Genomic DNA, 13,036 nt, shown 5'->3' with positions numbered 1-13,036 from the left:
TGGTGGTGATGGGGCTGATGGTGTTGACTGGGCCTCTGTGGGCCTCTGTGGGCACTGTCCCAAATGGTGCCCTATTCCCTATATAGTGCACCATATAGGGTGCAATTTGGGACACTGATTGCTGTTCATCCTCCCTTACTGCCACAGTTTGCTCATCTGACAACCGTCAGATGAAAGTTAAACTGACGTTTTGAAAAAATGAACAAGTCAGGAAGCCTCCTTCGGCTCGGCCCAGTGTTTATTTTAGGTTTCATGGACACTGCAGTTCGTCATCAACATTTCTCCCACGTGTGATCAGGGGCTGAGCCAGACGAGCGTAAAGACAGAGGCTCCACCCAAATGGCACCTTAGTCCCTATATAGTGCGCACATTTTTGTTGGGCTTCCTATTCCCTACATTGCTTACTTTTACGACCGAATCCAAGGGCTCAAAAGTAGTGCACTGAAAATAGGGAATAGGGCCCCGGTCAACAGTAGTGCACTATATAGGGAATAGGGCCCTGGACAACAGTAGTGCACTATATAAGGAATAGGGCCCTGGTCAACAGTAGTGCACTATATAGGGAATAGGGCCCCGGTCAACAGTAGTGCACTATATAGGGAATAGGGCCCTGGTCAACAGTAGTGCACTATATAGGGAATAGGGTTCTGGTCTAAAGTAGTGCACTATATATGGAATAGGGTTCTGGTCTAAAGTAGTGCACTATATATGGAATAGGGTTCTGGTCTAAAGTAGTGCACTATATAGGGAATAGGGTTCTGGTCTAAAGTAGTGCACTATATATGGAATAGGGCTCTGGTCTAAAGTAGTGCACTATATATGGAATAGGGTTCTGGTCTAAAGTAGTGCACTATATATGGAATAGGGTTCTGGTCTAAAGTAGTGCACTATATAGGGAATAGGGTTCTGTTCTAAAGTAGTGCACTATATATGGAATAGGGCTCTGGTCTAAAGTAGTGCACTATATATGGAATAGGGTTCTGGTCTAAAGTACTGCACTATATATGGAATAGGGTTGACTGTACATGGAGTACCAGTGCAGAGTCCATGTGCAGGGGTACGAGGTAATAACTTGGCTATATCCCCAGGATACCAGTACAGAGTCTGAACACCTCTTACAATAATAGTGCTTGTGATTCCTTTGGTCAGATTCATATTGCTTGTGATTCCTTTGGTCAGAGTCATATTGCTTGTGATTCCTTTGGTCAAAGTCATATTGCTTGTGATTCCTTTGGTCAGAGTCATATTGCTTGTGATTCCTTTGGTCAGAGTCATATTGCTTGTGATTCCTTTGGTCAAAGTCATATTGCTTGTGATTCCTTTGGTCAAAGTCATATTGCTTGTGATTCCTTTGGTCAAAGTCATATTGCTTGTGATTCCTTTGGTCAGAGTCATATTGCTTGTTATTCCTTTGCTCATAGCGCCCCCTTGTGTCCTACAAAATCCACTGTTGTGCTTTACACCTCCATAGCAGTGCTTGGGTTAAAACATTAAGTTTAGTTTCTCATTCTGAATGGTTAAGGTACTGGTTAAGGTTTGAATAGGGATAAGGTACTGGTTAAGGTTTGGATAGGGTTAAGGTACTGGTTAAGGTTTGGATAGGGTTAAGGTACTGGTTAAGGATTGGATAGGGTTAAGGTACTGGTTAAGGTTTGGATAGGGTTAAGGTACTGGTTAAGGTTTGGATAGGAGGGTTAAGGTACTGGTCAAGGTCTGGATAGGGTTAAGGTACTGGTTAAGGTTTGGATAGGGTTAAGGTACTGGTTAAGGTTTGGATAGGGTTAAGGTACTGGTCAAGGTTTGGATAGGGTTAAGGTACTGGTTAAGGTTTGGATAGGAGGGTTAAGGTACTGGTCAAGGTCTGGATAGGGTTAAGGTACTGGTTAAGGTTTGGATAGGGTAATGGTACTGGTTAAGGTTTGGATAGGGTTAAGGTACTGGTTAAGGTTTGGATAGGAGGGTTAAGGTACTGGTCAAGGTCTGGATAGGGTTAAGATACTGGTTAAGGTTTGGATAGGGTTAAGGTACTGGTTAATGATTGGATAGGGTTAAGGTACTGGTTAAGGTTTGGATAGGGTTAAGGTACTGGTTAAGGTTTGGATAGGGTTAAGGTACTGGTTAAGGTTTGGATAGGGTTAAGGTACTGGTTAAGGTCTGGATAGGGTTAAGGTACTGGTTAAGGTTTGGATAGGGTTAAGGTACTGGTTAAGGTTTGGATAGGGTTAAGGTACTGGTTAAGGTTTGGATAGGGTTAAGGTACTGGTTAAGGTTTGGATAGGGTTAAGGTACTGGTTAAGGTTTGGATAGGGTTAAGGTACTGGTCAAGGTTTGGATAGGGTTAAGGTACTGGTTAAGGTTTGGATAGGAGGGTTAAGGTACTGGTCAAGGTCTGGATAGGGTTAAGGTACTGGTTAAGGTTTGGATAGGGTTAAGGTACTGGTTAAGGTTTGGATAGGGTTAAGGTACTGGTTAAGGTTTGGATAGTGTTAAGGTACTGGTTAAGGATTGGATTAAGGATTGGATAGGGTTAAGGTACTGGTTAAGGTTTGGATAGGGTTAAGATACTGGTTAAGGTTTGGATAGGGTTAAGGTACTGGTTAAGGTTTGGATAGGGTTAAGGTACTGGTTAAGGTTTGGATAGGGTTAAGGTACTGGTCAAGGTTTGGATAGGGTTAAGGTACTGGTTAAGGTTTGGATAGGGTTAAGGTACTGGTTAAGGTTTGGATAGGGTTAAGGTACTGGTCAAGGTTTGGATAGGGTTAAGGTACTGGTTAAGGTTTGGATAGGAGGGTTAAGGTACTGGTCAAGGTCTGGATAGGGTTAAGGTACTGGTTAAGGTTTGGATAGGGTTAAGGTACTGGTTAAGGTTTGGATAGGGTTAAGGTACTGGTCAAGGTTTGGATAGGGTTAAGGTACTGGTTAAGGTTTGGATAGGAGGGTTAAGGTACTGGTCAAGGTCTGGATAGGGTTAAGGTACTGGTTAAGGTTTGGATAGGGTAATGGTACTGGTTAAGGTTTGGATAGGGTTAAGGTACTGGTTAAGGTTTGGATAGGAGGGTTAAGGTACTGGTCAAGGTCTGGATAGGGTTAAGATACTGGTTAAGGTTTGGATAGGGTTAAGGTACTGGTTAATGATTGGATAGGGTTAAGGTACTGGTTAAGGTTTGGATAGGGTTAAGGTACTGGTTAAGGTTTGGATAGGGTTAAGGTACTGGTTAAGGTTTGGATAGGGTTAAGGTACTGGTTAAGGTCTGGATAGGGTTAAGGTACTGGTTAAGGTTTGGATAGGGTTAAGGTACTGGTTAAGGTTTGGATAGGGTTAAGGTACTGGTTAAGGTTTGGATAGGGTTAAGGTACTGGTTAAGGTTTGGATAGGGTTAAGGTACTGGTTAAGGTTTGGATAGGGTTAAGGTACTGGTCAAGGTTTGGATAGGGTTAAGGTACTGGTTAAGGTTTGGATAGGAGGGTTAAGGTACTGGTCAAGGTCTGGATAGGGTTAAGGTACTGGTTAAGGTTTGGATAGGGTTAAGGTACTGGTTAAGGTTTGGATAGGGTTAAGGTACTGGTTAAGGTTTGGATAGTGTTAAGGTACTGGTTAAGGATTGGATTAAGGATTGGATAGGGTTAAGGTACTGGTTAAGGTTTGGATAGGGTTAAGGTACTGGTTAAGGTTTGGATAGGGTTAAGGTACTGGTCAAGGTTTGGATAGGGTTAAGGTACTGGTTAAGGTTTGGATAGGGTTAAGGTACTGGTTAAGGTTTGGATAGGGTTAAGGTACTGGTCAAGGTTTGGATAGGGTTAAGGTACTGGTTAAGGTTTGGATAGGAGGGTTAAGGTACTGGTTAAGGTTTGGATAGGGTTAAGGTACTGGTTAAGGTTTGGATAGGGTTAAGGTACTGGTTAAGGTTTGGATAGGGTTAAGGTACTGGTTAAGGTTTGGATAGGGTTAAGGTACTGGTCAAGGTTTGGATAGGGTTAAGGTACTGGTTAAGGTTTGGATAGGAGGGTTAAGGTACTGGTCAAGGTCTGGATAGGGTTAAGGTACTGGTTAAGGTTTGGATAGGGTTAAGGTACTGGTTAAGGTTTGGATAGGGTTAAGGTACTGGTTAAGGTTTGGATAGTGTTAAGGTACTGGTTAAGGATTGGATTAAGGATTGGATAGGGTTAAGGTACTGGTTAAGGTTTGGATAGGGTTAAGGTACTGGTTAAGGTTTGGATAGGGTTAAGGTACTGGTCAAGGTTTGGATAGGGTTAAGGTACTGGTTAAGGTTTGGATAGGGTTAAGGTACTGGTTAAGGTTTGGATAGGGTTAAGGTACTGGTCAAGGTTTGGATAGGGTTAAGGTACTGGTTAAGGTTTGGATAGGAGGGTTAAGGTACTGGTCAAGGTCTGGATAGGGTTAAGGTACTGGTTAAGGTTTGGATAGGGTTAAGGTACTGGTTAAGGTTTGGATAGGGTTAAGGTACTGGTCAAGGTTTGGATAGGGTTAAGGTACTGGTCAAGGTTTGGATAGGGTTAAGGTACTGGTTAAGGTTTGGATAGGGTTAAGGTACTGGTTATGGTTTGGATAGGGTTGAGGTACTGGTTAAGGTTTGGATAGGGTTAAGGTACTGGTTAAGGATTGGATAGGGTTAAGGTACTGTTTAAGGATTGTATATAAGGGTTAAAACCAACTATAAAAACTAGTGTCTGTGACCAGGATCCAACACACAGCCTTCTGATCCAGAGGTATGGGATTCCACCTCTCCATCCCCTCATCCACAACACTCCGGCAAAACTATTACTTGACGGTAATAGTGCTCACTGTTGCCTCTAGTGGCTGGTTTTGAAGGCATTTCCCGACGTATTCAGGAAAGCGATAGACGACCAATTTCAACAATAATCTTGAACAAACTGGCTTCACAGACACACACGCACACACACACGCACGCACGCACACACACACACACACACACACACACACACACACACACACACACACACACACACACACACACACACACACACACACACACACACACACACACACACACACACACACACACACACACACACACACACACACAATTGTACAGCTAACCTTGTGGGGACACACAATTCAGTCCCATTCCAAATGATATTTTCCCTAACCCCTAACCTTAAACCTTAACCCTAACTCGTACTTTTACCCTAACCCTAACCTTAACCCATAAACCTTACCCTAAACCTAACCCTAACTTCTAAGCCTAAACCTAACCCTAGCTTCTAAGCCTAAACCTAACCCGAGCTCCTAACCCTTAACCTAATTCTAATCTTAACCCTAAACCTAAACCTAACCCTAGCTTCTAAGCCTAAACCTAACACTAGCTCCTAACCCTTAACCTAATTCTAATTCTAACCTTAACCCTATAGTGCCCTACTTTTGCCCAGGGTTCATAGGGAAGAGGATGCCATTTGGTATGGTACCTACCTACTGCATCATTTTAAAGATACTGTATAGATAGATATATACAGTACCAGTCAAAGTTTGGACTCAATCAATGTTTTTTTTCTTTATTTTGTACCATTTTCTACATCAAAACTATGAAATAACACATATGGAATCATGCAGTAACCAAAAAAGTGTTAAACAAATCAAAATATAATTTATACTTGAGATTCTTCAAAGTAGCCACTCCTTGCCTCAATGACAGCTTTGCACACTCTTGGCGTTCTCTCAACCGGCTTCACGAGGTAGTCACCTGGAATGCATTTCAATTAACATGTGTGCCTTGTTAAAAGTTAATTTGTGGAAATTCTTTCCTTCTTTAATGAGTTTGAGCCAATCAGTTGTGTTGTGACAAGGTAGGGGTGGTATACCGAAGAGAGACCTATTTGGTAAAAGACAAAGTCCATATTATGGCAAGAACAGCTAAGCAAAGAGAAACGACAGTGGCTCCAAACTTTTGACTGGTACTATATGTAGTGCACTACTTTTGACAAGGGTTCATATATGTAGCGCACTACTTTTGACAAGGGTTCATATATGTAGTGCACTACTTTTGACCAGGATTCATATATGTAGTGCACTACTTTTGACCATGGTTCATATATGTAGTGCACTACTTGTATCGGGTATAGGGTGCCACTTGGGACACACACTTTTCTTTAATAATGGTGCCGAGGGGAGGGCTGCCGTTTTACAGGCTCCTAACCAACTGTGCTATTTTGTTCGTTTTTTTTCTCGCATTTATTGTAACTAATTTTGTACATAATGTTACTGCTACCGTCTCTTATGACCGAAGATAGATTCTGGACGTCAGAACAGCGATTACTCACCTCGAACTGGATGAAGGTTTTTTCTTTAATGTGTCCGACGCAAAGGATTTACTGCTTTGTCAAGGTCCAAATCCCCGTCATCTGCGTTAAGAAGAGATGGAGAAAAAGAGGGGTTGGGGGGTGTGCCTTGTAAGAGTTCGCAGATGAGTAGGTAAACCACTGTCATGACTTGTCCTCCTGGATGGGGATCAAAGCTAATTAAAGGTTTCAAGAACCCTCTCTCCTGGGGGAGTTGGCCAGTTTCATGACGGTCATAAATACCATGCTGGAACTTTCTCTCCCTTGCCAGGCAGTATTGAGGGGAAAGAACCTTCGTGTTACAAAGAGATTCTTCCCGCCAAAACTCCAACATCCAAAAGTGGATAATGAAACAATATTTCTAACACAAAGAATGTGGGAAATGGTCGGGAGGGACTCAAAGAACAATCATGTCAGATAATTTATTGTTTTGTGATATCATTAAATACATTATAACGGAAACACAACGTAGCTTTCACAATGTGTGTGTCAGAGTTGCATCTAAATGTTGTAAAACTTATATGATTAACTATGAAACTATTTGTGAGAAGATTAAATGTGAGTTTAGCCTTCTAAATTAGATGAATGTTTTTAATGTAAAGTTTTACCCAATCAGTAACCACGCCCATGTGAACACAGACATTATGCCAAAAGAATGGAACGCCTCTTTTGCCAGAGTACTTATAAAGGACTCCTAAAGAATTAACATATTAGACCAGTACGCTGCCAGTGTCACATCCTGACCATAGTTTGCTTTGTATGTTTCTATGTTTTGTTTGGTCAGGGTGTGATCTGAGTGGGCATTCTATGTTACATGTCTAGTTTGTCTATTTCTATGTTTGGACTGACATGGTTATCAATCAGAGGCAGGTGTTAGTCATTGTCTCTGATTGGGAACCATATTTAGGTAGCCTGTTTGGTGTTGGGTTTTGTGGGTGATTGTTCCTGTCTCTGTGTTTGCACCAGATAGGGCTGTTTTGGGTTTTCACGTTTCTTGTTTTGTTAGTTTGTTCATGTGTAGTTTCTTTATTAAAGAACCATGAATAGTAACCACACTGCATTTTGGTCCGCCTCTCCTTCGACTCAAGAAAACCGTTACAGCCGGGTTGCTACTAGCGTGTAAAATGGTTTAAAACTGCTAGAATAGTATAAGTGCAGCGCGAGCTGAATACGTGACAAATGGTCTAAAACTATGACGAGTGAAGAAGACTCGACAAAGACACCGCCTGCAGCTCTACATGTAAAGGAGTCTAGAACTTTGACCAAAGACATCGCCTGCAGCTCTACATGTAAAGGAGTCTAGAACTTTGACCAAAGACACCGCCTGCAGCTCTACATGTAAAGGAGTCTAGAACTTTGACCAAAGACACCGCCTGCAGCTCTACATGTAAAGGAGTCTAGAACTTTGACCAAAGACACCAGGTAGATCTTATCAAATGACCACTGGTACGTCTGATGTATCCGTTCTAACGAACACTTCCAGAACAAATAAAAACAGCCTACTACTACAACTGAGGACATTGTGATCTCTGGTGGACAACCAGAGATTTACACAACCAGAGACTTCTGTTTCGAAACTTACTCTCTACAGACGGACCGGGAGATTTCAACACGACAAAGACATACACACATAAATATATACACGTTTAAATTATTTTTGAACGAGCGGTTGTTCATGTGCAAAGTATTCATATTCCCATGAGCATAGCTTCCACGTGTATGTACAATAAGTTGACTGTCTCTGTCTCTCCCTCTCCTTACATGCCCCTCCCTTTTCATTGTGTACCAAGCTGTCATATCGGGTTAGTCCACTAGGGACTTTTAATTGCATTATGTTAGTAATCAACGTATCATTTATCCTGTATGTGTGTGTTTATGTAATTCCGTGTGATTATTTAGTTAATCGGTAAATACATAATGAAGCCAATTTGTGTATTGCTGAATCATCATTTAGACTAGGATTCGTGCAGAATTGAAGTCAACGACGTTCAGAACGAGACTAATATGAGGTAATAATTAATGGATGATATTCTGATATATTCTTGAGTTAATTCGGGAAACGGTAACTCATTAAACAAACTTTTTCTGTGGTGCCCCAAGATTGCTAATGAGTTAATTGTTACATGATTAATTTAATAATTAACATAGTTAATTGATTTGTTAAAATATCAGTCATTTAATGGCAATTACGCCACGACACCAGCACTACACTCGGTATTACCATACAACAATATTACAATATATGTGGATGCATGTGTTTGTACCTGGGTGTGCGTCTCTTCACAGTTCCCATTGTTCCATAAGGTGTATTTTAACCGTTTTTAAAAACTCTATGTACAGCAGTTCTGTGCGCCTCCCATAGTCTGTTCTGGAATGTGAAGAGACCTCTGGTGGCATGTCTTGTAAGCATGGGTGTCCGAGCTGTGTACTAGTAGTTTAAACAGACAGCTTGGTACATTCAGCTTGTCAACACTTCTTACAAAAGCAAATAGTGATGACGTCAATCTCTTTTCCACTCATGAGCCATGAGAGATTGACATGCATATCATTAATGTTAGCTCTCCGTGTACTTTTAAGTCCCTCTTTGTGGCTTTCTGACCGAACTACTGAACAGTAGTCTAGGTGCGACAAAACTAGGGCCTGTAGGACCGGCCTTGTTGATAGTGCTGTTAAGAAGGCAGAGCAATGCTTTATTATGGACAGACTTCTCCCCATTTTAGCTACTGTTATTTCAATATGTTTTGACCATGACAACTCGCTCAATTTCCACATGATTTATTACAAGATGTAGTTTAGGGTTTAGTGAATGATTTGTTCCAAATACAGTGCTTTTAATTTTGGAAATATTTAGGACTAACTTATTCCTTGCCACCCATTCCGAAAATAACTGCAGCTCTTTGTTAAGTGTGGCAGTCATTTTAGTTGCTGTAGTAGCTGAAGTGTATAGTGTTGAGTCATCGGCATACATAGACACACTGGCTTTACTCAAAGTCAGTGGCATGTCATTAGTGAAGATTGAAAGAAGTAAGGGGCTTAGACAGCTGCCCTGGGGAATTGGTAACAGGCTGATTGGTCGGCTATTTTTAGCCAGCAAAGGGGGTTTAACTATTCTTGGGTAGCGGAATGACCGTTGCTTCCCTCCAGGCCTGAGGGCACACACTTTCTAGTAAGCTTAAATTGAAGACATGGCAAATAGGAGTGGCAATATCGTCTGCTATTATCCTCAGTAATTTTCAATCCACATTGTCAGACCCTCGGTGGCTTGTCATTGTTGATAGACAACAATATATGTTTTTACCTCTTCCACACAAACTTTACAGAATTCAAAAGTACAATGCTTGTCTTTCATAATTTGGTCAGATATACTTGGATATGTAGTGTCAGTGTTTGTTGCTGGCATGTCAAATTTGCTAATCTTGCCAATGAAAAAGTCTTTAAGAAGTTGGATTTTCAGTGGATTTTCTGATGAATGAGCCATCTGATTCAATGAATGATGGAGCCGAGTTGACCTTTTTTCCCCAAATGTAATTTAAGGTGCTCCAAAGCTTTGTACCATCATTCTTTATTTCATTAATTTTTGTTTCATTGTATAGTTTATTTCATGATGATGATTTAATTCCTGTGCTGTTTGTATCTACCCTGGTAGGTTGACTGATAACCTGAACCTGATAACCTGAACCAGGTTACAGGCACTGTTTACAGTTTGAAGCTTTTTCTTGGGTGGGCAGCTTGATGAAATCCAGTCAATATTTAAATCACCCAGAAAATATACCTCTCTGTTGATATCACATATATTATCAAGCATTTCTCACATATTATCCAGATACTGACTGTTAGCACTTGGTGGTCTACAGCAGCTTCCCACAATAATCGGATTTAGGTGAAGCAGATGAACCTGTAGCCATATTACTTCAACTGTATTTAACATCAGATCCCCTCTAAGCTTTACATGAATGTGGTTCTAAATATAAACAACACTTCCACCACTGGCATTTGTCTTTTCTGTAGATGTTACAACCTTGTATTGCTACCACTATATCATCAAAGGTCTAGGTGAGTTTCAGAGAAAATACTGTTATCTGTTACTAGCAAGTTATTCACATCATGAACCTTGTTTCTTAAGCTACATATGTTAACGTAGGCTTTTTTTTTTAGCACTTTTATGGGTTGCTTGATTGTTTTCAATGCTTTGCTGAGAAGCTTATCAGAAGTAGACATGCTCATGTTATTTATATTGGAGCTGATAGTGCACGGTGAGCTGCATAAAGTGGTCTTCCTCCTAGTGCACACCGCCTCAGTGCTAACAGTATAACTCTGGTACATAGGCACATAATTACTGCATACAATAGCTGTAGGATCAACAGAGGTATTCATGGCAGTTCGGGGTATATACATTAAGTTACTTACATTGTGTCTGCCAACGCCCCTGGGATAATGTACATTTGACATTTGATGAAGGAGCAGGAATCTCTGGAAGCCGGTCGGTAACACTGTTGGTCAGCAGGATGGTATCCCCCTAGGCCATTATAACCCCATTCACCAAAGACCGCTGCCTTGCGCTGGGCTTATAGTGTGTGACGTGCTTCCACTGGGATCCAGGATTGATAACTGTGGCATCCGCCAGCTCCTCATGAAGCGTCCTTGCTCCTTTATTCTCTGAGGGGGTGGAGGGGTTGGGTTTGGAGGTCTGGGGAGGATGGAGGGGTTGGGTTTGGAGGTCTGAGGGGGTGGAGGGGTTGGGTTTGGAGGTCTGAGGGGGTGGAGGGGTTGGGTTTGGAGGTCTGGGGAGGATGGAGGGGTTGGGTTTGGAGGTCTGGGGAGGATGGAGGGGTTGGGTTTGGAGGTCTGAGGGGGTGGAGGGGTTGGGTTTGGAGGTCTGGGGAGGATGGAGGGGTTGGGTTTGGAGGTCTGGGGAGGATGGAGGGGTTGGGTTTGGAGGTCTGGGGAGGATGGAGGGGTTGGGTTTGGAGGTCTGAGGGGTGGAGGGGTTGGGTTTGGAGGTCTGAGGGGGTGGAGGGGGGTTGGGTTTGGAGGTCTGGGGAGGATGGAGGGGTTGGGTTTGGAGGTCTGGGGAGGATGGAGGGGTTGGGTTTGGGAGGTCTGAGGGGTGGAGGGGTTGGGTTTGGAGGTCTGGGGAGGATGGAGGGGTTGGGTTTGGAGGTCTGAGGGGGTGGAGGGGTTGGGTTTGGAGGTCTGGGGAGGATGGAGGGGTTGGGTTTGGAGGTCTGAGGGGTGGAGGGTTGGGTTTGGAGGTCTGAGGGGTGGAGGGGTTGGGTTTGGAGGTCTGGGGAGGATGGAGGGGTTGGGTTTGGAGGTCTGAGGGGTGGAGGGGTTGGGTTTGGAGGTCTGGGGAGGATGGAGGGTTGGGTTTGGAGGTCTGAGGGGTGGAGGGGTTGGGTTTGGAGGTCTGAGGGGGTGGAGGGGTTGGGTTTGGAGGTCTGGGGAGGATGGAGGGGTTGGGTTTGGAGGTCTGAGGGGTGGAGGGGTTGGGTTTGGAGGTCTGGGGAGGATGGAGGGGTTGGGTTTGGAGGTCTGGGGAGGATGGAGGGGTTGGGTTTGGAGGTCTGAGGGGTGGAGGGGTTGGGTTTGGAGGTCTGAGGGGGTGGAGGGGTTGGGTTTGGAGGTCTGGGGAGGATGGAGAGGGCAGGTGAGATGGGAGGGGAGAGGACTTCATTAGAGATGGATCTCTGCAGGGCCAGTCAGTCTCCCTGGCCAGTCAGTCTCCCTGGCCAGTCAGTCTCCCTGGCCAGTCAGTCGCCCTGGCCAGTCAGTCTCCCTGGCCAGTCAGTCAGAGAGAGGCAACATGGTGGTGAGGCAGTGGCACAACGACCAGGCTGAGGAGTGGAAAAGGAGAAGGGGTTAGAGTGGATCCAGGATACGCTACAATGTCTCAATTCGTTAATTCTGGACATCCAGCTCAGACATATTTTCCCTCAATAAGACGACAGCTTCCGCATTAGAAATTTGTCCGGACAAAATTAACCCAGAACGGTGAAAAGTAGGTGCAGCTCCTACAGGGGATGAAACCGTAGTCTCTGAAGGTGGTTGCTGCCAATCTGGAAGAAGTCCGTTTCCCCATATGGCACAAAGTGGTAGACGCCATTTTGGAACAATTCTGTTAAAATCCATGCAAATAAAATAGGTTGTCAAGGAACCAGCTAAAAGTCCATCAATCCACACAGTGTGATAGTAAATTAGATTGAATCAAAGTTTTGGCAGCAAGCCAGAACCCAAACCACAGACTAGAAACCAGCCAGACTTAGGACTCACAATAAACACAACCCAAGGCACAAAACTGGCCAGCATAACAACAGCAAGGAGACAGCAGTGACTTACTCAGTAGAGACAGTAGATCTAGCTGGTCTGTCATATTATAATAGAGACAGTAGATCTAGCTGGTCGGTCACATTAGATCTAGCTGGCCTGTCATAATATAATAGAGACAGCATATCTAGCTGGTCTGTCAAATAATAATAGAGACAGTAGATCTAGCCGGTCTGTCATAATGTAATAGAGACAGCATATCTAGCTGGTCTGTCTAGGGACCTGACAGACCTGGTCAGTTATTACTAGGGACCTGACAGACCTGGTCAGTTATTACTAGGGACCTGACAGACCTGGTCAGTTATTACTAGGGACCTGACAGACCTGGTCAGTTATTACTAGGGACCTGGTCAGTTATTACTAGGGACCTGACAGACCTGGTCAGTTATTACTAGGG

General features: G+C 43.4%; 1 long non-coding RNA gene across 34 annotated transcripts; it reads left to right on the top strand.

The window, feature by feature from the left end:
* Positions 1–7,365, top strand: LOC127916652 (uncharacterized). Of its 34 annotated transcripts, none has more exons than XR_008095449.1 (3): positions 1–1,827; positions 2,269–2,544; positions 2,603–7,365. It is a non-coding gene; the product is annotated as an uncharacterized LOC127916652 (long non-coding RNA). The 34 variants fall into 34 exon arrangements; XR_008095434.1 differs by having other exon boundaries at positions 1–1,888; XR_008095433.1 differs by having other exon boundaries at positions 1–1,888; positions 2,240–2,544.
* The last annotated feature ends 5,671 nt before the right edge of the window (positions 7,366–13,036 follow it).

The sequence above is a fragment of the Oncorhynchus keta genome, chromosome 4 (assembly GCF_023373465.1).
Source record: "Oncorhynchus keta strain PuntledgeMale-10-30-2019 chromosome 4, Oket_V2, whole genome shotgun sequence".
NCBI classification, from domain to species: Eukaryota; Metazoa; Chordata; class Actinopteri; order Salmoniformes; family Salmonidae; genus Oncorhynchus; species Oncorhynchus keta.
The sequence above is the reverse complement of the archived record's forward strand: the minus strand, read 5'-3'. Positions and strand labels throughout refer to the sequence as shown.